This window comes from Cupressus sempervirens, chromosome 9, assembly GCF_028749045.1.
Source record: "Cupressus sempervirens isolate cs-2001-9-10 chromosome 9, ASM2874904v1, whole genome shotgun sequence".
NCBI lineage: Eukaryota > Viridiplantae > Streptophyta > Pinopsida > Cupressales > Cupressaceae > Cupressus > Cupressus sempervirens.
The window spans coordinates 317,563,712-317,589,051 of NC_143126.1; the positions used below are offsets into that span (position 1 = coordinate 317,563,712).

General features: G+C 32.7%; 1 pseudogene; it reads right to left on the minus strand.

The window, feature by feature from the left end:
* Nucleotides 1-7,047: 7,047 nt before the first annotated feature.
* On the minus strand, nt 7,048-14,239 carry LOC149538651 (uncharacterized; annotated as a pseudogene).
* Nucleotides 14,240-25,340: the final 11,101 nt, after the last annotated feature.

Sequence of the window (25,340 nt, forward strand, 5' to 3'; positions counted from 1 at the left end):
ATGGTAGGAGACATGGGTAGATCCCACAAGGTATTTTCAATAGTTAATAATTGCCAAGCTGAGTATCAAGCTATAGTAATTGAGGCTATATGTATAATCAAGGGTATTAAGTTTTGTATTTTCTTTGATTTTAGAGCTACCAATTCTTTTGTATCTCCTTTTATAGTGGAGCATTATGAGCTAGTGGCAACTAGGTAGAACAATATTTTGGAAGTCAAATTGGTATTTGGGGCTAAGGTGATAGTTAATTCTTATATACATGATTGTCTAATTCAAATTGGAAACATGAGCATGATCACAGATCTTTGAGTTACCCCCTTAGGATCGTATGATGTAGTCCTTTGTATGGATTGGCTATGTGCACATAACACTAAGATGGATTGTAGAAAAAAGACAATTAAGTTTCTTGATGATTTTGGTACTCCTATGGTGATCTTAGGGGTGCAAAGGCCAGTGTCTCTTTGTATGATCTCCACCATGCAGCTTAAGAAGTGTCTACAAAAGGGATGTTAGTTGTTTGTAGTATCTATCAGTAATAAGGAGGAAGATGATGACAAGGAACTATCTCTAGATGACTATCTAATACTACAAGAATTCAAGCATGTGTTTCCCTTAGAGCTTCCAGGTATGCCACCACCTAGGGTAGTTGATTTCCATATAGATTTGGTACTAGGAGTAGAGCCCATTTTGAGATCTCCATTTAGGATGGCTACACATAAACTCAATGAACTTAAGATTTAGTTGGATGAACTCTTGGAGAAGGGGCATATCCATCCTAGTGTACCATCTTTGGGTGCTCTGGTGATCTTTGTGAAGAAGAAAGATGGGTCTTTCAAATTATGTATCAACTACTGAAAATTAAATAAGGTAACAGTCAAGAATCAACCACTCCCTAGAATTGATGACCTATTCGATTAGTTATAGGGTGCTTGAGTATTCTCCAAGATAGATTTGAAGTCAGGATATCATCAATTGCAAATTGTCGAAAGTGGCATTCATAAGACTGAATTTTGTACAAGGTATGGCCACCACGAGTTCATAGTGGTACCATTTGGTCTTACAAATTGCCTAGTTGTATTCATGAGCCTTATGAACAGGGTGTTTCATACATTTCTGGATAACTTTATGGTAGTGTTTCTTGATGATATATTAAAATATGCATGTGATAAGAAGGAACACGAAGAACACTTGAAGTAACTATTGTGATGCTTAAGGGTAAAAAAACTATATGGCAGTTTTTCCAAGTGTGCCTTCTTCAAGAAGGAAGTACATTATTTAGGTCATGTGATATCATGAGATGGAATCAGAGTGGATCCATCCAAGATGTAGGCCATCATGGATTGGCTAGCATCGACTAATGTTTTAGAAGTTGGGAGCTTCATGGGATTAGCAAGATATTATAGATGATTTGTGGTAGGATTCTCCAGAGTAGCTCATCCCATCACCTCATTTCAGAGGAAAGGAAAGAAGTTTGAATGGACAAACAAGTGCAAGAGGGCATTCCAAGAACTCAAGAAGGCACTCACTAGTCCACCCATTCTGGCAGTACCTAATCCTTCATTAGATTTTGTAGTATGCACAGATGCTTCAGTGGATGGTATTGGAGCCGTTCTCATGTGGAATGATCATGTCATAGCATATGAGTCTAGGAAACTCAAGACTCACAAGCTCAAGTATCCCACCCATAATTTGGAGCTTGCATTAGTAGTTCATGCCTTGGAAAGATGGCACCACTTTCTTCTAAGGCATCACTTTGAGCTTCATTCAGATCACAAAAATTTGTAGTATATTTTCACATAGCCGAATCTAAATGCCCGACAGAGGAGATGGATGGAGTTCCTATGTGAATATGATTTTGATGTACATTACATTAAAGGAAAGGAGAATGTAGTTGTAGATTCCTTGAGTAGGAGACATCATGAGATATCTTCCATGATTATTGAGACAAATTCGAGAGAGCACATACTATAGCATCTTCTCAAAGATGTATTTTATACAGAAGTTTGTTAGTTAGTCCATTCTCAAAGATGCCTAGAGGGAAAATTTTCTAATTTTTAATTGGGTTTGGATGGATTACTATGCCATAAAGGGTGCATTTATGTACCATCCTCAAGTGACTTACAAGAGTTTATCATTTTGGAGGCATAAAAAGCACGCTATGCAGCACATCTAGGTGTCATGAAGCTTCATGTAGATTTAAGGCAATTATATCATTGGCCAAGAATGAGGATGCAGATTGCCAACATCATAGCCAAATGTGTAGAGTGTCAGAGAGTTAAGGGAGAACAAATACATCCAGGTGGACTCTTGCAGCCACATGAGATACCTAAGTGGAAGTGGGACACTATATTTATGGACTTCATATTTGGTCTTCCGATGTCTTCTCATCATCACAATGCCATCATGGTGACCGTAGAAACTTTGACCAAAGTTTCTCACTTCTCACCTATTCACACTACCTTCACAACACCCATAGTGGCACAGGTATTCTTGTGAGATATTGTTAGACTCCATGGCATTCCTCATAAGATAATATCAGATAGAGGCTCCTTATTTACCTCCTCATTTTGGAGGGAGTTGTAGACATCACTGGGTACCAAGCTCAACTTTAGAATATAGCCTATCACCCTCAAACGGATGGGAAAAAAAGAGAGTTAACCGGATCCTAGAGGATATGTTATGAATGTATGTGATGGACCACCAGTCCAAGTGGGAAGAGTACCTCCATCTTGCTAAATTTTCCTATAACAATGGGTATCACACTTCCATAGGCATGCCACCCTATCAAGCCTTGTATGGTAGGCCTTGTAGGACACCCCTAAGTTGGGATAGTATTGAAGACATGATATCTATAGTGCCATAGTTAGTCAAGGACATGGAGTAGCAGGTGTTATTGATCAAACAATGCCTTAGCAAAGCCCAAGAAAGACAAAAGAAATATGTAGATGCAAAGAGGGTGGATAGAGCGTACATGGTTGGTGAAAGAGTATTTCTATGAGTGCAACCACATAGGAGCGCAATCCATTTTGGAAAAAGCTCTAAGTTAGCACCTTGCTTTTTGGATCTCTTTGAGATTTTAGAGAGTATAGGACCAGTTGCTTATCATTTAGCCCTGCCACCTAACCTACCATGCATTCATGATTTATTTCATGTATTTATATTAAGGAAGTATATTTATGATGAATCTCACATCATAGATTGCACTGCTTTGCAAGGTGGAGGTAAACAGACAGATAACATTTGAGCCCATTCACATTTTGGATCGACGGTGCCTCACACTTCAAGGTAGATAGCTGTACTAGGTTAGAGTCTAGTGGGATTATTATGATGAGGTCATGACTTCATGGGAGGATGCAACTTAGATGAAGACTCAGTACCAATATCTTTTTGATGAACTCTAGGAGGAAGTTCATGTCTAGGGGGAGGATGCGAGGCGATCTATCATAGCATAGATATTTTGTTCACATCTTGACATTTGAGACATTGGTATTTTAATAGCTATTTGAGACTTAGATGGATAGTGGATTGTGTTATCTATTGGTTTTGATACTTCAGTGCTGTTTTACATTTATGATATGCACTGAGAAATTGATATTATGTATGAAATGATTGAACACATATGAATGCAATTTTATTACATGATAATATTACTTTATAATGCAATGAAAAATGTTAAATTGGATTATGGTGTTATATTTAATATGATGATTTATGATATCTAGATAAATGTTAAGTTGAATATGATGATTTAGGATATGTATATTTATTATGATGGTTTATGATATGCAAAATTGAGATTCTAAGACCTTGAATGATTTAATTGAAATGATTAGGAAAGAGAATTTAAATTGAATTATGTCAATATGGATTTTGTAAAATTAAAAATTATGCATTTATGTTATATATATTTTATATGACCTCCTTGGACTACTAATGCTCGAGTTTAATGTGTAGGAAGTGGAACCATGGAAATTCTTGGGGGAATCAAGTTCCAAAACTTATGAACACAATTTAACCAAGTAAAATCTTTGGAAGATTCAAAAGCCTTGTTGTGAAAGTATTTTTCTTCATAAATGTAAGGTTGCTTGCTTGTGGAAATGTTTAATCATAAAGGTGTATCAGGAGCATGTCATGGTAATGTGAATTTGTTTTTATGTGTCACTTGACACTTTTGGATTTTATGTGTCACTGACATGTTATTTATGGTTTTGATCATGGTGGTAATTTACCTTGAAACTAATTACCTTGTTAATGAGTGAGTAAACCCACTTGACAAGGGGTAGGATGGGTCACAATCAGAGGAAATTCAAATTTGGACTTTGCTAGGGTTTTGAGGTGTCATTAGGTGGTCCTAAGGTGTCATTTATGATAAAATAAGTTACCCATATCATAGTATATCAATTTAGGGACCTAATTTTACCATGTGAGTTCCTAGACAACTTAGGGGGCCTCTTTACCTATGCATTCTTCCATCAATTCGAATTTGAAGTTGTCACATGTATTTTCTCCCATGTTCTCACTAATTCAAATATAGAAAATTTAGAGGACACAAGTTTGTAAGAGCAAGTGGTTGGGCCTCTTTGCAAAAATAGTTAGTTAGAAGGCCTTATTTGAGAGTCTTGGACAAATTAGTGAGTTGTTCACCCACTCTCTAAGTTTATAGATAGTTAGGTTTGGAGGGAGATTAAGGGAGCTCTAATATAACTATCACTATCTTTAGCTTGGACCAAGGTTGGTGCTTCAAACTATGTTTCATTTTATTTCTTTTATTATTGCAAAATAAATGTACAAGTATGGAGAATTTGTTAATGGAGCAAGCATTGTATTGTGAATCTTTGCATTGTGGGTTTTGTTGTTGTGTTGTGGCAATGTGAATGTGTATTATGTTCTTGAAGGTTTCTTGGTTTTTCCTTCTTTATTTTCTTGTTTGGATTTGAATGTTGAATGTGATCATGGGTGTGAAGGCTTCACTCACCCTTCGGAGGGAAGATAAGTCTTGGGTGAAGGGCTTAGTTGGGATCAACATTGTAGTTGAGAATATTTAGCTCATTGAAGCCATATACCTTTGTTTTTTTGGGAGATACAAGGGGTTTTTATGTATGAAGGGTAAGATTCTTGTGATGACCTTGAGAGGAAAATGTAATTATAGTATTATTTTTATGTTGGTTATGGCATCTCTTCTTTGAAGAGCCCACCTTCACCCAATGTGAAATGATTCCAATGGTGGATCAATGCGCAATCTGTGGGAGGGATTTGTTTGTGTTTCATACAATGGAAAGTGATGTATGTGTGTAACCCATTTGGATCTTGTTTCCCCCTACTTGGTGGGTGTCTTCATAGAAGCCTAGGACGGGAGATGAGCATCCATGGTTCCTAGTTTGTGTGTTATGTATAGGTTTTGGGAAGATGGATTTCCTTGAAGATTTTAGGGTTTCAATCTTGACAAGTTGGAAAAATAAATTGTGCAAAGAAAGACCAATGTTTTATTTCATCTCAAATGTATTTTGGTTTTCAAGTTTTCATTGTTATTGCATTTTGATGTAAAAGGGATTGTTCATCATTATATGTTCTTGAAATTGTGTAAGGGAAGATTGAGAAACTATACATAGTTATCTTGTAAGGAAATATTCATTGTAAATCTTTACATTATGTGATTGATGCAATATGGAAAATCATGTAAATTAAATACTTCTCCTTTCAATTAAATTAATGTACATATTTCATAGAGGTTGCAATTTGTTTCTTGGAAATGGTTTATTTAATTTAATACATAATCAGGTGTAGTGTTAATGTGTAGGCTATGTATTCAATAAATGGAAGTGAGATATCCTACTTGATAGTTTATAGTTTATTTTGTGTATACAAATTAAATCATTTATCTTTGCAAGTTCTATTAGATTTTTAAGATAGGTAATATCATCACATCAATAAAACATATTCACAAAGAAAAAGTCATGGTAGAATTTGGAGAAATCTAGTTTAAAAATAAAGGTATAGTTCAATACCCATAAGGGGACAAGCCTGTAGGTGAACATTAAGTCTTTGGAAAATGTATGGGAAAAAAAATTAATTCCCTTCCCTAGATTATAGAGTAATATTTTAATAATAGGAGAATATCTTGATTTAGAGAAAGTCTCAAACAATAATAAAATATCTAGTCCTAAATCATTCATAAGAGAGGACTCTCATAAATTTCATGACCCTTGTGTCCTTTAAGCCACCCCCATGTTACGTGGACCTAGGAAGGAGGGAGGGCCATGTTGTGGATGGGAAGTAAGTTGGGAGTTTTGAAAAAGAAGAATTAGGTGCCTATTTTTGGAGTTGAACATTTGGGGATGGGTTAGTATAAATGTTTTGGTATTTTTGGGGTGTAGGATATAGTGGAATGTAAGGGGGGATTAATAAATTATGTTTGGGGAAATTATGTGCTAATATTAGAATTAGATATTTGTATGAGGAATGTGTTAATAATAGTTAGCAAATGAGTTAAGGTGTTAGATTGGTGATTAGGTAGGATAGTTAGTATTTTTGGAAGAGATGGTTATTAGAACATTGAAATAAGTTTTTTTTTTTTTCAAAAAAATAAAATAGTTTTATTGTTAAGAGGGTTTTCTTTTATTAAAATGTAATAAAGATCTAGTTTTTAATTAAACTCAGTATTAACTAAAGAGGGAGCTAGAATTATAGCTAAGTCAATACTACTAAATATAGAGTGGTATGTATATTATAATATTAAAAAAATAATAAAAATTATAAATAAATTAAAATAAGATAAATAAAGGGCAGTAGTCATGATAACAACAGTAGAATGAATATCCTAATAAGTAATCTATATAATATCAAGATTACACACACAAAACTAAAATAGGAAAGGCTGTGATATATATAGGACACATTATAGTGGGAAAGAAATTTTATAGATGCATCGTAATTGAGTACCAACAAAGGAAGTAAATGGTAGATGACAATATAATACTTATGAAAATAATTTATTCTATATACATAGTGTAATGATAATAAGTAACTTAGTGACATCTTGTTGTAATGTCACGTGTATGCCTCCTGCTCAACACCCTAGTTTATGTTCCAAAACAAAGCAAATTGAAATAAAATTAGAAATGTAGACATTTAACTAAAGCATATCCCTAAGCATTAACTTGAGATTCTAGCATCCTAACCCTAACACCTAAGACCTAGTTAGAATATCAATGTACTTGGAAGTTGCTAAGTATTACCTCCAACCCATGATCAAAGTAGTGATACCCTAATATCCTTAGAAACCTAAGTTGTAGATTTAAATATCTATGTAGTTTGATAGATTATATCTATTATGCATAGATACATATGCATTATCCCTTCATGTATCTTTAAAAAATAAAAAAAATTGAAAAAATTGTTGGTTGTATTTTGCCTCATAAATTTAGGGCTTGACACTTCTACAACTTTTAGAGAAAGCTTGGGCATTGAAGATGCCATGATGAACTGCCACTTGCTTTTAGTTTTTTCATCATAGATTATTTATTTCAAGGATCTCAACTTTCCTAAAGCTTTGGGAAGCTACCTCAATCCAAAGCACTCTCTCATGTTGTAATGCCCCGCCAAGGGATCCAAAGAATCAACTTAAAGTTTCACTAAGTTTGCTAGCATTTTTTTTTTTTAACATGAAAGTAATATCATTTACAACTAATCCAATTACAACTAATAAATAAATATGAAAGCAATAGCAATAACCATCTAAAAGTAAACATAATAGGAGGATCCCTTAACGTTGAATTACATCTAAATCAACTAACATTATTGAATCCATCTAATACAACAACCACATGAAATAATAATGATAAGTTCAATGTTTATACATTACATTTCTAAATGCTCAATCATCAACTATACATGTCATAGGGTATGAAAAGCTTTAAAGAATATACATATGTGAAATAAGGTACATCATCCTATTCTAATCCATGATGCAACAAAATCACATGTCATACATTATACATCATCATAGAAGATATAGACATCCATCATAAAAGATCAAACATAATAAACTAAGTGCACGATTCCTCCCAACCAAAAATAGCATCATTAGACCATCGTGGGTCCTAGCCATCCCTCCGTGCATGACATTCCAAATCATCGAAGAGATCATCGGTATTAACATAGTAGGAATGTCACACATAAACATACTACATCATATACAGAAAGTAATCTAACATGCAAAAAAAAGCATAAGATAACATCATCTAATATATGATAATCATCAATGAAAGGATACATATCCACCATCATAAAGGATGCATCAGCCACGATGTCTTGAATGGATCTCAAATGATAAGAGTGGAAAAACACTACCACCTGACCATGTGGAACCTAAGTGGTCCACTCCCACCGTGCTGAGGAGATAATCTCAAGTCCCAAATAGGTTAACAAAATCATATAGCATAGATACTGTCTAAGTTTAGGAATCCTAAAAGTATACTAACTCAAAGGTTCCAATCACAAAACCAACATCTAATCCCAGAGGCACACAATGACTTGTAGGAAACCTACTCTATAAGCGGGCAAGTGTCATCGCATATATCATGTAGAAGTTACCCTGGCAATTAGCTTACAACTCCACAGGTCCCTACCGATCCTTATGCGGCCACTAGTATCCTCTCATACTGGTAAGGCATACTATGGAATGTAAGGTCACAACCATGCATTCTCTCTACTCCCATCCTAGTCTGTACTAGCACTTGAGGCATGGGTGAGAACAAAAAAATTATCTTTTTAGGTTCATTTAATTAGTATTAGGTGTGAATGTTTTCACTTATTAAAACAACTTACAATGAGTTACCCTGGCTGCCTCTTAGGGCCCCAGCCCCCATTGCAAGCCACTTCCTGACACTATAAGCAGATAACCTACCCTAAGCTCATGGAATCATAAATCTCAAAATCACAAAAGATAATCCACAATATAAACATCAAATCTCTATGAGTCAATTGAAAATCATAATAGATAATCATGACCACAATAGTTCTCTATTGGCAACTGAAGGTATCCCTGATAATCAAATGTATCCATTGGTTCTCAATAACCAAAATATATCTCAAAATCATACTGATTGAAGACTCCAAAATGGTCGAGTCAAACATGTCACAACATGACATCATAAAATAACATTTCAGTCCCATCATGGCAACTGGAAAATATCCCAAGGATAACTGATTGATGACTAAAAAATGATTAGGTCAAGTGTCTCATACATAAGAATCTCTGCTTCTCACAAGAAGACTAGAAAACAATAACAATCAGTAATTACAACCATTTCATAGAGCATTCCATCACATAACCATGGTTGGGTTTGTAAAGATCAAAAATAAGAAATCATCATGACATCACAATCATAACCCCCGAGCCTTTGGTAGACGTCCTATAACTGGTCAATACTAGTCAACCCAAAACCCAAAACAAATAGCATGGAGAAAACACATTACAAGCACATGTTTTGGTTTTGCTAAAATTGTATCATTGAATTAAGTGTGGAGGTATCAGTTTCTATTTCCAATTTTAGATATTGAATGGAGGAATATTTTGCACGGTTTTCCTAATCCATGTATAGGTTTTGTGAATAAAGGTTTCCCTTTATAACTTTAAAAATCGATCTCCCAATGATTAAAATGATATTTTGTTTATATAAACGTTATTTGCAAATGTCCCCCTTTAAATTTAAATAGTAAATTTTGACATGAGAATTTACCAATAAACATCTTTTCTTCATAATCCAAATTATTTAAATCTATATAGTTAGACTGTGATATTACAAAATAATTCATTATTATAAAAGGTGATCCTTTAATTCTAATCATTTATCAAATTATGATAACTATTAATTACTAATAACTTATATACATACTTACACACACACACACACACACACACACACACACACACACACACACACACACACACACACACACACACACACACACACACACACATACATAAGTATATATATAATTATTAATATTAATATTTTATAAAAAATAAAATATAAAATCGAATTATGAATCTGAGCCATATAACATATCATTATTGTTTTTAAGAAATTGAATACGATTTTAAAATCACTACACATCCTTATAAATATTGGCTCCCTCTTTTAAAGGGAAGCCGTGCGGCCTGCCACTGTCACAGGGCCTGCGACAGTAGGCACAGTTGCCGGCGCACTCATAAGCATGGGTCAGGTGGGTAAACCCCCCCCTCCAAATTTTGATTACAATGTTATTTTTTTCTATAACATTTTTTTCAAATCACTGTTTCAATACAAATCGTGATGCAATTTTATAAATTCTCACTGCGATATATCATTCGTACTTTCAATCAAATATATATATACACATGTACATATATATATATATATATATATATATATATGTACATATATATATATATATATATATATATATACATATACATATATATATATATATATATATATATATATACATATATATATATATATATATGTATATATATATATATATATATATATATATATATATGTATATGTATATATATATATATATATATATATATGTACATATATATGTATATATGTATATATATGTGTGTGTGTGTGTGTGTGTGTGTATATGCAGAGATTTATTAAGCATAACATATATATATATATATGCAGATCTAAATTAACATGTCCATATCTACACAATTTTAAAGGCTTTCAATTTTAAGAAATCGATAAAAAATTTGTTCTCCAAATTTACTCAATATATTTTCTAATGGATTTGGCTATAATTTGAACCCTAGCCCCATAATCTCTTCAGATCTATGCATATAAGGTTTTCTTAAATAAATTTTAACTACCCATATTGAAAAATGCATACAACCAAAATAGGAAAACCCTTAGAAAGCATATGGAAGACACGAAGAAGACAAGAAGTGTGGGATGCAAAAATAACATAAGAAAAATCACAAGAGTCTACCTAGATTCTAATGCTAATTCGCTTCTCCTCAAAAATTGTAGAGCAAGCTCCTTCCTTCTCCTACGTTCCCGAGTCCTCCAATGCTCCAAAAATGCTCTCCAAATGCTCTCCCTAAGCCTCTAGGAGTGCCCAAATATAAAGGACTCTTAGGAAGCACCTAGAATGTTTGTAAAAAACAACTAGAAGGTGTCACTGACTAAGCATGTGTCTTTTCCAACCTTCTAGATGAGTCATAAGGTTGTAGACACCATGTGCTTTAATTGGTACACTAACTCCTGTGTTGTTGACATATGAGAATTCAAAAAGGTGCGTTAACTCCTAGGCAAGCTTATAACTTTTATTTTAATTTTTATAATTTTATTTTTAATTTTTATAACTTTTATTATTATTTATTTATTACTTTATTATTATTTTATAATTATTCTTAATTTTAATTTCTAATTTTCTTTTATTTAATTCTTTTTCTCAGTTAATTCTCATTTAATTAATTATAGTCAAAATATCAAAGATCATGATATTATATTAATTTTTTCCAAATAATTAATTTATTAATTAAATCTATTTATCAAGACTTAATTAATAGAAAATTTACCATAGACCTCCAAGATAAAATAAGAAAACCCATCATAGAACAATTCATACAAAATCAGTCTAAAGGGTTAAAAATCACAAATTATGTCATCCGACACATTCGAAAGGTAAAATATCTAGATACTTTTCCTACCTCATTAGGACAAATGGTTTAAAGGTTTGGGATTTGGACTTGAGAATTTATCTCCCTTCTATTGTCATTGAGATAGTGTAATGGGGTACACTCATCCTGGCAATTCAAGGAAGTCGATACCCGGTACCTGCAACCTACATAAAAACCATGCATATACATACAATATATATATATAATGCTAAGCTAAACAGGCAATGGCAGGAAGTGGTGCATCGAGTAGATCCTGACTAGCACGTGACTATGACTTCCTTCCTTAACCACATCAAAAACACCATACATAAGAACAAACACACATACCATACACATGCAAGTATGGGATAAGTATCCATAAGAAGACACATGGAATAAACCATCTATCTAATCAATAACTAGAATAATGTAATCATCATCATGCATACATGAAATATAGAGTCTAAGTAATCTCATCACATATCAGTTGAATCCATAGCACAATATCTGATAGTCTCAAAACAATGTTGCTAACCATCAACATAAAACTAGCCCTAAAAGAGTTTGACAATGATAACAAAAATCTGACCTAGGGGTAGGCACTACACATGTCTAGTATCATTAAATTTGATAGTTGATATAATTTCATAGGTAGGTCCTTTAGAAGCATGCATGGTGAAATATCAAGATATTCTAGTTGCCCAAGATGGCAAGAGGAGGCTGGAAGCATTGCCAGGCTTGGACATGTAGACAATTTTAGTACTCTAAGCTACCTTAGCTTCCCCAAGTGATCTGGTAACATATGAAATAGATGACAATTTGTGATGGGTAGTCTCTAGATGGAAGTTAAATTGCACATCTTTATTGGCAATTCCTCTAAATCATTGCACTAATTGAGATTCATTTCTACAAGCTTGGGAAATTCTAGGCCTTTCCTATTAGTCAATCGAGCCATGTTTCCAAGGCCCTTGCATAGACATACAATTTCTTTTTCCAAGGTCTACAAGGGTTTGTTCTATTCATAAAGAGGAGGTACAATCAACCTTTCCAAGTGTAGAGATTTAATTTGAGAGAATCAATAAACTCTAGCACATTAAGTGTGGTACGGTTTGAATTGAAATTATATATTGTAAGAACATTTAGGTTTGGCATCCTCTCCAAAAATGGTGGAAGAAAGTACTCATTGTGAAGTATAAAAATAGAGCTCTTCCCCCACCTCATCAAAATAAGAAAATGAAGTGATCACAGAGGTCATTAAACATTACTAACATGTTGGTTTTTCAGATTTCCCACTCCACTGTCTGTCGTATTCTTTGGTTCATCAATATGAACTTAAGTCTTAAATTGATTATTGAGTCTCTCAAGAAAATGGAAAGTTATAAAATTCTCTGCAAATTTATCTTCCAAATTGAATTTAATAACATTAGAACTTGAGTTAAATAAAAAATAGAGATTGAGAAAAGAACAATCCAATTTACTTGAAATTAAAAATGAAATGTTAAGGAACTCCATATGCTCATACCCTATATTACTAGCAATGTTTATGAGATTGCAGCTTGCAAGCTCTAACAAGACCACAAAAGCATTGTGTCATTCCATCTGATGGACATACACCCATATGTCTAACAATGCATCAACACTACACTTTCTTCCTTTGGGAAATGCTCCTAGATCCAAGAAACACTACCTCAACTCATCATCTAGGACATCTATACTAGTTTCTAAACAATCAAGAAGACCCTCTTTGTGATATTCAGATATGTATTCTCTTGTAGAAATCTTCTGCTTGGCACACTCACAAACTAGAGTGGACTCACCATGTAAAGAGCTCCCAATAACCTTGAGGGCAAGAGGCAAGCCTTTGTAATGTCCCTCAACGTAAAGAATTTGTAATATTAGTTGACTTTTCATCTCATTGTCATTAAAAAAATAATTACATTAAAAAAAATAAAAAGATTGGTGAAACATTATATTTATATTAATACTAACTGGTTCAAAATGGCTCTTGGAGAAAAGATCTAGAAAAGAAAAACTCTAGTCATTGCTTGATATAGAAAAGATGCAGAAGAAGAAATACTACATCAAGAGAGAGTATCTATCAACACTAATGAATCTTGTCCTATAGATTCTTAAATCAAGAATATAGTGATTACAAAGAGCACAAAACTCATATGAATATGATTCACTGTTTAGTGCCAAAGACAAAACCAAAAGCCCAACCAAAAACTATCATAAAGATTACCATTACTGATCTACATCCAAAACTCTAATTGAGACCATGATATTAGAAATTCATATGATGCAAGTGCAATCCAATACCCTAACCTATATACAATATCTCAAAAGAACAAGTGAGATCTATAAAAGAAAAAATATGTGAAATCATAGAGAAGTCATGATTTACTATCAAATAAAATATGAGGACTCAACCTTATTCTGAACACATTCTTTTTTCACAATATTAACCGAGTTGGGTAGGTCAAGGAGGTTAAGTGGGGAAAGTAAAGAGTTAATATAAACCTTGTCAATACCCAAATTATCCAGACAATCAGCTAAAAGATTGCCTTCTCTGTAAGTATGCATGATATAACATTCAAAGATTGAATCAAGAAGAGACCATACTTGATGTAATATATATTGTATGGACCAATTATATACATGAAATTTAATACACACATTGATAATAATGGACGAATCCCCTTCAACATGTAACTTAGATATAGAAAGTTATTTTGCAAGTTCAAAACTAAAAAGCAAGACCAAGGCCATGGCTTTGTTATTAATACATTGAGGGAGAGAAGATGATTTTTCTGCAATCACATGACCTTTAAAATCTATAATGACCATTCCATAGCTAGAGCTTCCTAGATTTCCTCTAGAGGTCCCATGAAAATTGAGTTTGAAATAACCTTCACTTGGAGGAATCCACTTGGTTTGTGCTCGAATAAGAGGAATCTTGGATGGACACAATGGAGTAGGAAGATGAGGAAAAGTAAACCCTTCCACCGATGAATAACATAGCCATCCTAAGGAGAAAAAAAATGTTTACCCTTATATTTACTTACTGAAGCATTAACAAGCTCAATAATTGATCTCTCTAATCCTTCCAAAAATTGAGGGATTGGAGATGACATCTTTCTAAAAAATTTCTTGTTTCTTTCCCACCAAATTGCCCATACTATAGATGTAGGGATGCACTTCCAAAGACATGAAAACATTGATTTAGAGTATAAGATTGGCCATGCTTGGAATGAATCCCATAGAGAATTAGGTAATGGCATATGGAAATTAAGCTTATTAAGAACAAAATGCCAATAATCTTGGGCAAAATGATAGTTTAAGAGGAGGTGATTTGTTGTTTCTATAGGTTGTAGACAAAGCACATAGTTAAAGGGATCACAAATGTTCAATATGTGAAGACAATCACTACTTGAAATTTGGTTCTTTAGTGCAAGCAATGCAAAGCATCTTGCTTTTGGAAGAACTGAACTATTCTAGCAAAATTAAAAAGCATGATATGTGGTCTGATTAAATTGGTTGTGTTGTAGAGCCAAGTATCCTAGTTTAATAGAGTATTTACCATCTTTAGTTGGAACCCAAAAGAAGAAATTTGGTTGATTAGACATAAAAACATTCGTTTCAGCTGGTACTTTTTTTAAAGAAGCAACCTAATTGTGGGATATAAGAAGAATTGATGGGTCTTGCCAAATGAGTAGCCTTGTGAATCTATGAATAGCTGAGACATAGGTAGAAAAAGATGTCCCCCGAGCTTGAATCACTATGTTTGAGAGAATCAATACTAGAAAAGGGGGTAACTCATTCCATGAATCAAACAAAAAATTGACAATATCCCCGATGTTCACTTGTCATGATATGAATGAAGTAATAACTTCTCGAGAAGCCATCATTAAATCCCAAATGACATACCCCTTAGGCGAGTCTAGCACAGTAAGAACTCTAGAAGGTTCCAAGTTATTTAAATATTTCTCTTTTTAAATGTGACATCATTTGGTAGAGAATTTTTCATACATTTGCCAAACAAGTTTAGCACCAAAAGCCCTATTCATATTGTTAATGTTGGGAAGTATGACACCTCCTATTCTATAAGAGGTTGACATGGCATGAATAGGAATTAGTGGTATTTTCTTCTGACCATTCATATTATTTGACCAAAGAAAGGTGGGGATTAAAGTTTCAATTTGAGAGATGATAACTTTGGAGGCTTGTAGAATGGAGAAGTAATAATTAGGAATGATAGAAAGAATAGTTTTGATAAGAAAAATTCTACCTGAGAGGGATAACCAGCGAACCTTCCAAGCACTAATTCTACTATTGATATGATCAATCACAGATTTCCAATAAAAGGGTTTGTTTAATCCCATAAAAAATGGAACATCAAGATAAGTAGAAGGTATTCGATCATGAGGAAAACCAAGAAGATGAATTACTCTTTGAGTAACCAATTGGGATGTATAACTTAAATTTTAGATTTAGTTACTTTGATACATTGACCTAAAACTTGTGTATATAGGTCAATGGATTTCTTCATACTTTGTGCTTCTTGATATGTAGATGACCCAAAGAGTAAAGTATCATCATAAAAAAGAGAATGCATTATGGACAAAGCTGTACCTACAATATTGATACTTTCCACAATCCTTTTTGACTAAAAGAGTTAATAAGTCTTCTGAAGGCCTTTGCCATAATGATAAACAAGAATGGAGAAAGAGGGTCACCTTGAGGAACTCCTTGGGAAGAGGCTAAGAAACCTACTGGTGCACCATTAATGAGAATAGAAAATGTGCACCTAAAATGCAAGCTCTAATCCATTTACACCACCCAGAAGAAAAACCAAACTAATTAAGGACTAGAAGAAGAAAAGACCAATTTAGTTTATTGTAATCCTTCATCATATCTAATTTGGAAAAAAAGGCTGAAATATTATGTTCTTTGATGGAATGAAGGGTCTCATGGGCTATTATAGCTCTCTTAACTATTTCTCGAATGGGAACAAAACCCCCTTGTTCTGTTGATATGATCTATATCATATAGGTATGTGGGATCCAACCTAAGCATGAAAGGTATGTAGGTCAAGATGACTAATGCAGTTAGATTCACTAAGTTTGGTATAACAATATTACACTTACATCAAGGCATAAACACCAAGATAAACCCAAAGTGCAATCTTGCAAAAATAGACAAGGATGATACATTGTAGGTCAAAAATGTCAAGTAGGACAAGCATGAATACTCGTAACACTTTAGATCAGCAAAGTATACCCACAGGAAGAAAACAAGTAAAACATGCCCCATGCCCCTAGTCTTCTAGTCCATGACATCCCTGAAAGACTATTAGGGAGGGAACACTTAGTAATGAAATTGTTATAGACAACACACATCAAAAAATAAAGTTCAATTAACTCTTAACAAGTTTAATGTTTAAGTGCATGTGTGTAAGTCACATGACCATCTTTAAGACTCACATTTGAGAAATATCATAGCATCCTAGATTTAAACTAAGGTATCCAAAAAGTGTTGAGAAAGACTTAGTGTCAAGGAGGGGGGGAAGTGTTGAGAAAAATTGTTGGTATTTTTGCTAAAGAAGTGCCAACAATAAGATAAATAGTTGTGCCCCTTAGACCTAGATTCAAGAATGAGTTCCAAGAAAGGCCGAGAAAAAAAAAGTGATTGAGCACAAATAAAGATGGATAGAAATAGGTTCAAGGGTCTCAAAAAATGCTTGTTTTTAGGTTTTCACCACTTGGAAATCTTTTTAGGACTTTTTATAATATTTTTGCAATTTTTGATTTTTTCGGTGATACATCAAAGTGCCTACTATTAGGTTTTCACCAAGATGACAATTTTTTAGGATATTTTTTTATTTTTAGGATTTTTTCAGCATCACATATGATTTTTTGGATTCTTTCAAGATCGTGAAGTATGTACAAATAGCTAAGCCATGAGAGCCTTAAGCATAGAACTTCTTCAGATATAGGATATTGATAGGCTAAGAGATCTATTCTCCCTCAGGTGTAGAAAGATGATAAGCACCTAACCCAAATACAATAGTGATAATATATGGACCCAACCAATTAGGTTCAAATTTACCCTTCTATTCAATGTTCTATTAGTTCTTAGGGTTCTCTCGAAGAACAAGTTTATCCACTTGGAATTCACAAGGATGAACATTCTAATTATAGCTATTAGACATTCTCTTTTTGATAAGCTTGCATGTGGTCAAGAGTAGCCTTTTGGTGCTCACCTAAGGTTTCCAACTCATGAACTCGCATAGTCCTATAGTCCTCATCAGTTAGTAATCCATGTAGAGAGACTCATAGAGAAATAATCTTGACTTCTAGAGAAAGGACAACTTTAGAGCCATAGAATAGTGAAAAGGGTTTAGCCCTTGTAGAAGTTCAGATGGTTGTTCTATAGGCCCATAATGTCAGGTTGATCTGTAGGTGCTAATCTCTACGTAACTTGTGGACTATTTGATGCAAGATCTTCAAAAAAAAAAAATTTGATGCCTTAGCTTGTACATTTCCTTGAGGGTAGTATATTGAGGGCCAATGTTGTTTATTTTAAACCTTTTGTAGAGTTGCCTAAGGTCCTTATTTTTTAGTTGTCCTCAATTGTCGATGATTAGGGACAAAGGGATACCATAGTGGAAAATGATATGATTCAATATGAACAAGGAAACATGTTTCCCTTTTGCAACAGACAGCAAAACACATTTGACCTGTTTTGTAACATACTCAGTTGCCATGATTATGAACTTATGTTTGCTAGAGGAACTTGGTTGAATCTTACTGACCAAGTCAAATGTCCATTGCTAGAAAGGACAATGTGTGATGTAAGGAATAAGTTCATGCCTAGGAGCATGAATCAAATTTCCATGTAATTGACACATTTTTCATGATTTAGAATATCTAACAACATTAGCCTACATAGTTGACCAATAGTAACATGTCCTAACCAATTTTTGAGCAATGTAATGCCCTGCCAAGGGATCCAAAGAATTTCACTAAGTTTGCCAAATTTTTTATTTTTTTTTTAAACATGAAAGTAAAACCATTCATAATATGCACATAGTAACGGAAGCAATAGTAACATCCAACTGAAAGTAAACATAACATAACATAACATAACAGATTACATTCTTTAAAGATCCCTTAATGTTGAATTACATCTAACTAACTATTCATCTAACATCACATCCTTATGAAATAACAATGATACATCCAACATTCTTAAACCATATACCAGTGTCCTTTTGTAATTATATTTTAGTTTAGCTCAATCATCCACTATACATGATACAAGGTATGAAAAGCTTAAAAGAATAAACATCCATATAAATAAGTGCATCATCATCCAATATTAATCCATGATGCAATAACATAAATAAAAACCACATGATACATCATCACAAAAGATGTAAACATCCATCATAAAAGATAACCATATATCACAAACATAAATAACTAAGTGCACGGTTCCTCCCAACTGTTAATAGCATCATTAGATCATCGTGGATCCTAGCCATCCCTTCGTGCGTAACATTCCAAAGCACCAAAGCGATCATCAGTATTAACATAGTAGGAATGTCACTCCTAAAAACATCCTACTAACATGCAAAATAAAGCATAAGATATCATCATCTAACATATGCAAATCATTAATGTAAGAAACATACCAGTAAATACATCCATCATAGGGTATATCATCTATCATAATGCTCCAAGAATAGAATGAAGATAAATACCAACCAAGAATACTCCAGCCACGGTGTCTCGGACGAATCTCAAATGATAAGAGTGGAAAATACACTACCACCTGGCTGCGTGGAACCTAAGTGGTCCACTCCCACCGTGCTGAGGAGATAATCTCAAGTCCCAAACAGGCTATCAAAACCAAATAACACAAATCTCTATAAGTTTAGAAATCCTAAAAGTATACTAACTCAAAAGTTCCAATCACAAAACCGACATCTACTTCCCAGAGGCACACAATGACATTTAGGAAACCTACTCTGCAAGCGGGAAAGTGTCATCGCATTTATCATGTACAAGTTACCCTGGCAGTTAGCTAAACTCCACGGGTCCATACTGATCTCATGCGGCCACTAGTATCCTCTCGTATTGACGAGGCATACTATGAAATGCAAGGTCGCAACCATGCGTTCTCACTACTCCCATCCTAGCCTGTACAAGCGCTCAAGGCATGGGCAAGAACCAAAAAAATTATCTTTTTAGGTTCATTTAATCCCCATTTAGTGTGTAAATGTTATCACTTATTAACCAAACTTACAATGAGTTACCCTAGTAGCCATTTAGGGCCCCAGCCCCCATTGCAAGCCACTTCCTGACACTACAAGTATATTACCTACCCTAAGCTCATGAAATTATAAAATCATCACAGTATTGTACAAGCGACTGTAAAGAAAATCCAAAAGATAATCCATAAAAAGAATCATCAAATATCCATGATAAAAGCATCAAATATCCACAATAAGAATCATCAAATCTCCAAGATAAGAATCATCAAATTTCCATGAGCATCTGGAAAAGCATCCATAGAAAATCATGACCACAACAGTTCTCTATTGGCAACTGAAGGCATCACTGATAATCATAATTATCCAAAATATGTCTCAAAATAAATCACCATATCCATTGGTTCTCAACAAGCAACCAAGAATATCTCAAAATCATACTGTTCGAAGACTTCAAAAATGGTTGAGTCAAAACATGTCACAAAATAACATCATCAAGAAATAAATCCATATTTCAGTCCCATCATGGCGACTACAAAGTAATCCAAGGATAACTGATTGATGACTCAAAAATGATTAGCTTAAGTATCTCATAAACATACATCTCAGCTTCACACATGAAGACTGATGAATAAATACAAACAGTAAATAAAAACATTTCATAGAGAATACGATCACATAACCATGGTTGGGCTTATAAAGATCGAGACCAAATAAGATCAACATGCCAACAAATATCATAACCCCCGAGCCTCTGGTAACAACCTAGGATGGGTCAACACTAGTCAACCCAAAACCCAAAACAAGAAGCATATATAATACACGATGCAAAAACATGTTTTGGTTTACTAAATTCACATAGTTGAATAAAGTGTAGAGGTTTCCAGTTTTCATTTCAAGTATACTTCAAGTGTCTTAAGTTTTATCATTTGACCTACAAGTCAACCCATTTGTTCCCCGATAGCATTATCCTACCATTATTAATAATTATATTCTAAGAATAACTTGAGGATAAATATTCACTAAAACTGATCATCATTGACCTTTAATTAAATTGTTCTCTATATTTAACCATGATCCATATTCTAATTAATTAACTCTTCTTTAATGTTACTTCAACTTTTCAACATAATTAAAGATCACTATTCATTTATAAAAGAACCAATTATCAATCTTCGATTAAGAAGAAGATAACTGAAATGAATCAATTCTCATAGGTGCACAATCCATGACCTTTTACATTCTAATAGTTTTCAATTAGAAACTTAATTAAGTATTACTAAAGTTTGATTCTTTTAAATTAATCGTTATCATCATTGATAACCATATAATATCTAAAGTCATAATTCAAGTCATAAGACTTATCAACTTCGATATAGATAATTTATAACTTCGCTAGAAGGATCGATATTAGCATATCAATTAAAACTTTATTACATAACTTAATTATTAATTAAATCTAATTAACTCTCATTAATTGATTTAATTAATAATTGCATAACCATAGCAACATTCCAATTAATATCAGTTGACTAATAACTAACTAGAATTTTGTAAGATAAAAGTCAACTATAATTCAATACTCAATAAATATCAATTGATTAAAATCAATTATAAACCATATCCAAAAATGATTATCTTTTACAAAACTTTAATCTTTAAATAATCTTCACTAGATTAAGTCTAATCAAATTAATTGGTAACTATTTAAACCATTTATATTATTATTTATTAATAGTTTGTTAGACCCAAAAAATATTAATAAATAATAAACTTATCAAAACTATTATTAATTGATCTTAAAGAAACCTTACAAACTTCATTAGTTAATATTTAACTTAATTCTTAGCACAATTAAGGTGCTCCATTAATCTATTAAATGTATTAATAATTCAGACCGTTGCTATATTATAACAAGGTTATAATGTAACTATGACTCCTTGTCAATATAATAATTCTTATTTAAATCTAAATCTAATATCATTAAAATTTGAGTCTCTTAATAATCATCATTAAACACCTATATAAATTACCACCTCTTAACTATTTAATATATATTAGATAATATTGAATATACATTAAACAGTTAATATTAAAAGTTCGCTCTTCTCTATTAACAAATTATTGAGAACCTCAAATAATAGATAACTTAAATATTTAAAGCTTCATAACAAGTTAAAAATTCCATTAACAAATTTTATATATATATATATATATATATATATATATATATATATATATTAATAATTAATTATATAATAATCAATATATATATAATAATTTAATAATCAACATCTTTTCAGTTAATGACAAATTGTTTCTTTTACAATTAACAACATAAAATAACAATGTTAAAGTCAATTTATATATAATATATATTTACATATATATATATATATATATATATATATATATATATATATACCCATATATATATATATATATAAACATATATATATATATAACTTTATAAAATACAGTCATGCGGATATAATGCAAGCACGGATTCCTGCAATTTTGTACCCGCCCTGCGGCTTGATACGTAAGCGATTTCAAATCGCTGGCTGGCTTTTCTTTTTAAAATAACAGTCGTGCCATGACTGTACCGCCATCCCGTCGTCGGTCGTGGGTACTCTGCAGTCGCAGGTACCCTGCGACTGCCAACGCCGTGAGGGTAGAGGGGAGTACGGGGCGCAGGTTTGTCCCCCCCAATATCAATATATATATGTATAACGATTTATAAGTTATCATAGACACTTTCACCATATATGAATTCAGATTTGTAAATAAAGTTTCTCATTTCAACTTACATCAATATATATACATATATGTATATATGTATATATATATATGTATGTATATATGTATATGTATGTATATTATATATATATATATATGTATATATATATATATATATACAAAATTTGTTATCAATTATCACTGCATTTATATATATATATATATATATATATATATATATATATATATATATATATATGTAGATTTTACAAAAGAGAACATATATTTAGATCAAAACGAAAAGGGCTTTTCTAACAAGAATTTTTCCCTTTTAAATAATTGTTTCCTAAACATGACTATTAATCCATCCAATAAGTCTAACTATAAATTTGAAGTCATCATTCTCAATTTGATTCAAACCCAAACCCATTTAAACTAATTTCTCTTTAATTGAATCTAGGGTTTTCTAATGTTTTCTTCTCAACCAAATAAATTATCTAGATTCCAATTTCAGATTTAATCATACAGAGTATTCAGACACATATAACAGACATGATGAAGACAGGAAGAGAAATAGTGCAAAGGGAATATGTGAATATTACGAGTGCACCTACACACTAATGCTAATCCGTCATGCCTTAGAAGTCCATAGAAAATCCCTTCCTTCCATCATTTGCAATTCCTCCAAGATCCAAGCCAACCGAATCCTCCAAGTGACTAGAAGTGCTAGAAGAAGCATAGAAGCATGTAGAAAATATATGAGCATATGAAATTCTCCAATGCATGTAAGCTTTGAAGCTTCCATTTTAGCTTGAAGCTTGTAGTTTCCATTAAGCTTGTAGCTTGGAGCTTCCATTCAGCTTTTCATTTAAGCTTGTCCAAACACTCTAGGAGAGCCTCTATTTAAAGGCCTCTAAGATGCATCTAGAGTGTCTCTAGAAAAAATTAGAAGATAAGCATGACAACCAAGCACGAGTCTTCTCCAACCTTCTAGATGAGTCTTAGGGTTGTAGACACCATGTGCTCAAATAAAATGCTAACTTCTAAAGCATTCTTAGAGTGCAAACTCCTGTGTTGTCTACATGACAACTCTCGAGAATTTGCCAACTCCTATGTGAGCAAATATTAAAATAATGCACATTAATTAATTTAATATTTACTTTTACTCTTTCCAATTTTATTTATTTATTTATTAAATCTCATGCACTAACTTTAATAATTTCACTTATTTAAAAGTAAATATATTTATATTTTAGTCACATGAAATCTAGAATCTTTTAATAATTTTAATATATTTTCCACTTTTAAATTTCATTTTCCAAAACTTAATTGCTAAAATATTTATTAGCTTTAATTATTTAGTCATTTATTTAAAAATGAACTCCAAATATATTATTATTAAAATAAATATTGTCACATTCCAAATTTTAACTTTTAACTTTTTATTTTCAAATTTAATTAATTTTCCAATTAATTAAATAAAATAAATATTAAAATACCATATTAATTTTCTATTTAATTAAACCATTAATTAAATCTTTTAATTAGGCTTAATTAATAGAAAATACATCAAAGACTCATAAGGTAAAAATATGAAAACTCATCATAGCCAAAATACATGCAAAATCTAACCAAGGGTTTAAATCACAAATTACGTCATCTGATGCATTCAGAGGGTACTCAACTCAGATACTTGTCCTAATTTTCCAATTAGAACAAATGGCTTAAAGGGTTGGGATTTGGACTTGAGAATTTATCTCCCCTCTCTTATCATTGAGATAATGTGATAGGGTATGCTCATCCTGGCAATTCAGGGAAGTTGATACCCAATACCTGCAACTTGCATAAAAACTATGCATGTACAAACACAATATATACCAAACTAAACAGGCAATGGCAGGAAGTGGTGCATCGTGTAGATCCTGACTAGCAGGTGACTACGACTCCCTTCCTTAACCACATCAGACACGCCATACAAAAGCAAACATGCAAAGCAAACATGCACACCATACACATGCAAGTATGGGGTAAGTATCCATAAGAAAACACATATGATAATAAATCATCTTACTAATCATCATTAATAACTGCAAACACTGAAAATAATCATCATGCATACATGAAATGCAAAATCTAAGTAATCTCATCACATAATAAACTGAATCCATAGCACAATATCTAAAAATCTCAAAAGAATGCTGCTAACCAACAACATAAAACTAGCTCTAAAAGAGTTCAGCAATGATAACAAAATGCGAACTAGGGGCAGGCACTACAAGCAAGTGCAAGGCCATTAGAGTATGACCTGCAAATGTCATTGTAAACTTTAGGTAATTCATTTTTGGACTCTTATATCTTTAAACACCTAAGGAGTATTCTTTCTAAGCTCTTCCTATATAAGCCACTAGAGATAAGGGTATACTGAGAGGTGTTATAAATGAATTGGTGTTTTTCCTTGCTTCTAAGACTTTCAGGAATTATTTGATCATGCAAGTAAGAGAAAATTGTATAATAATGAGAGGAGTTATTACCAACAATAGTGCAAATTACTTGGTCATTAAGGGGGTCATAGGCAAGATGACAGAGTTCTTCCACTAGAAACTCAAAGTGAGATTCATGTTCTTGCAATTGTAGGATAGATGTCAAAGTAGCCATCGCATCAACAACTTT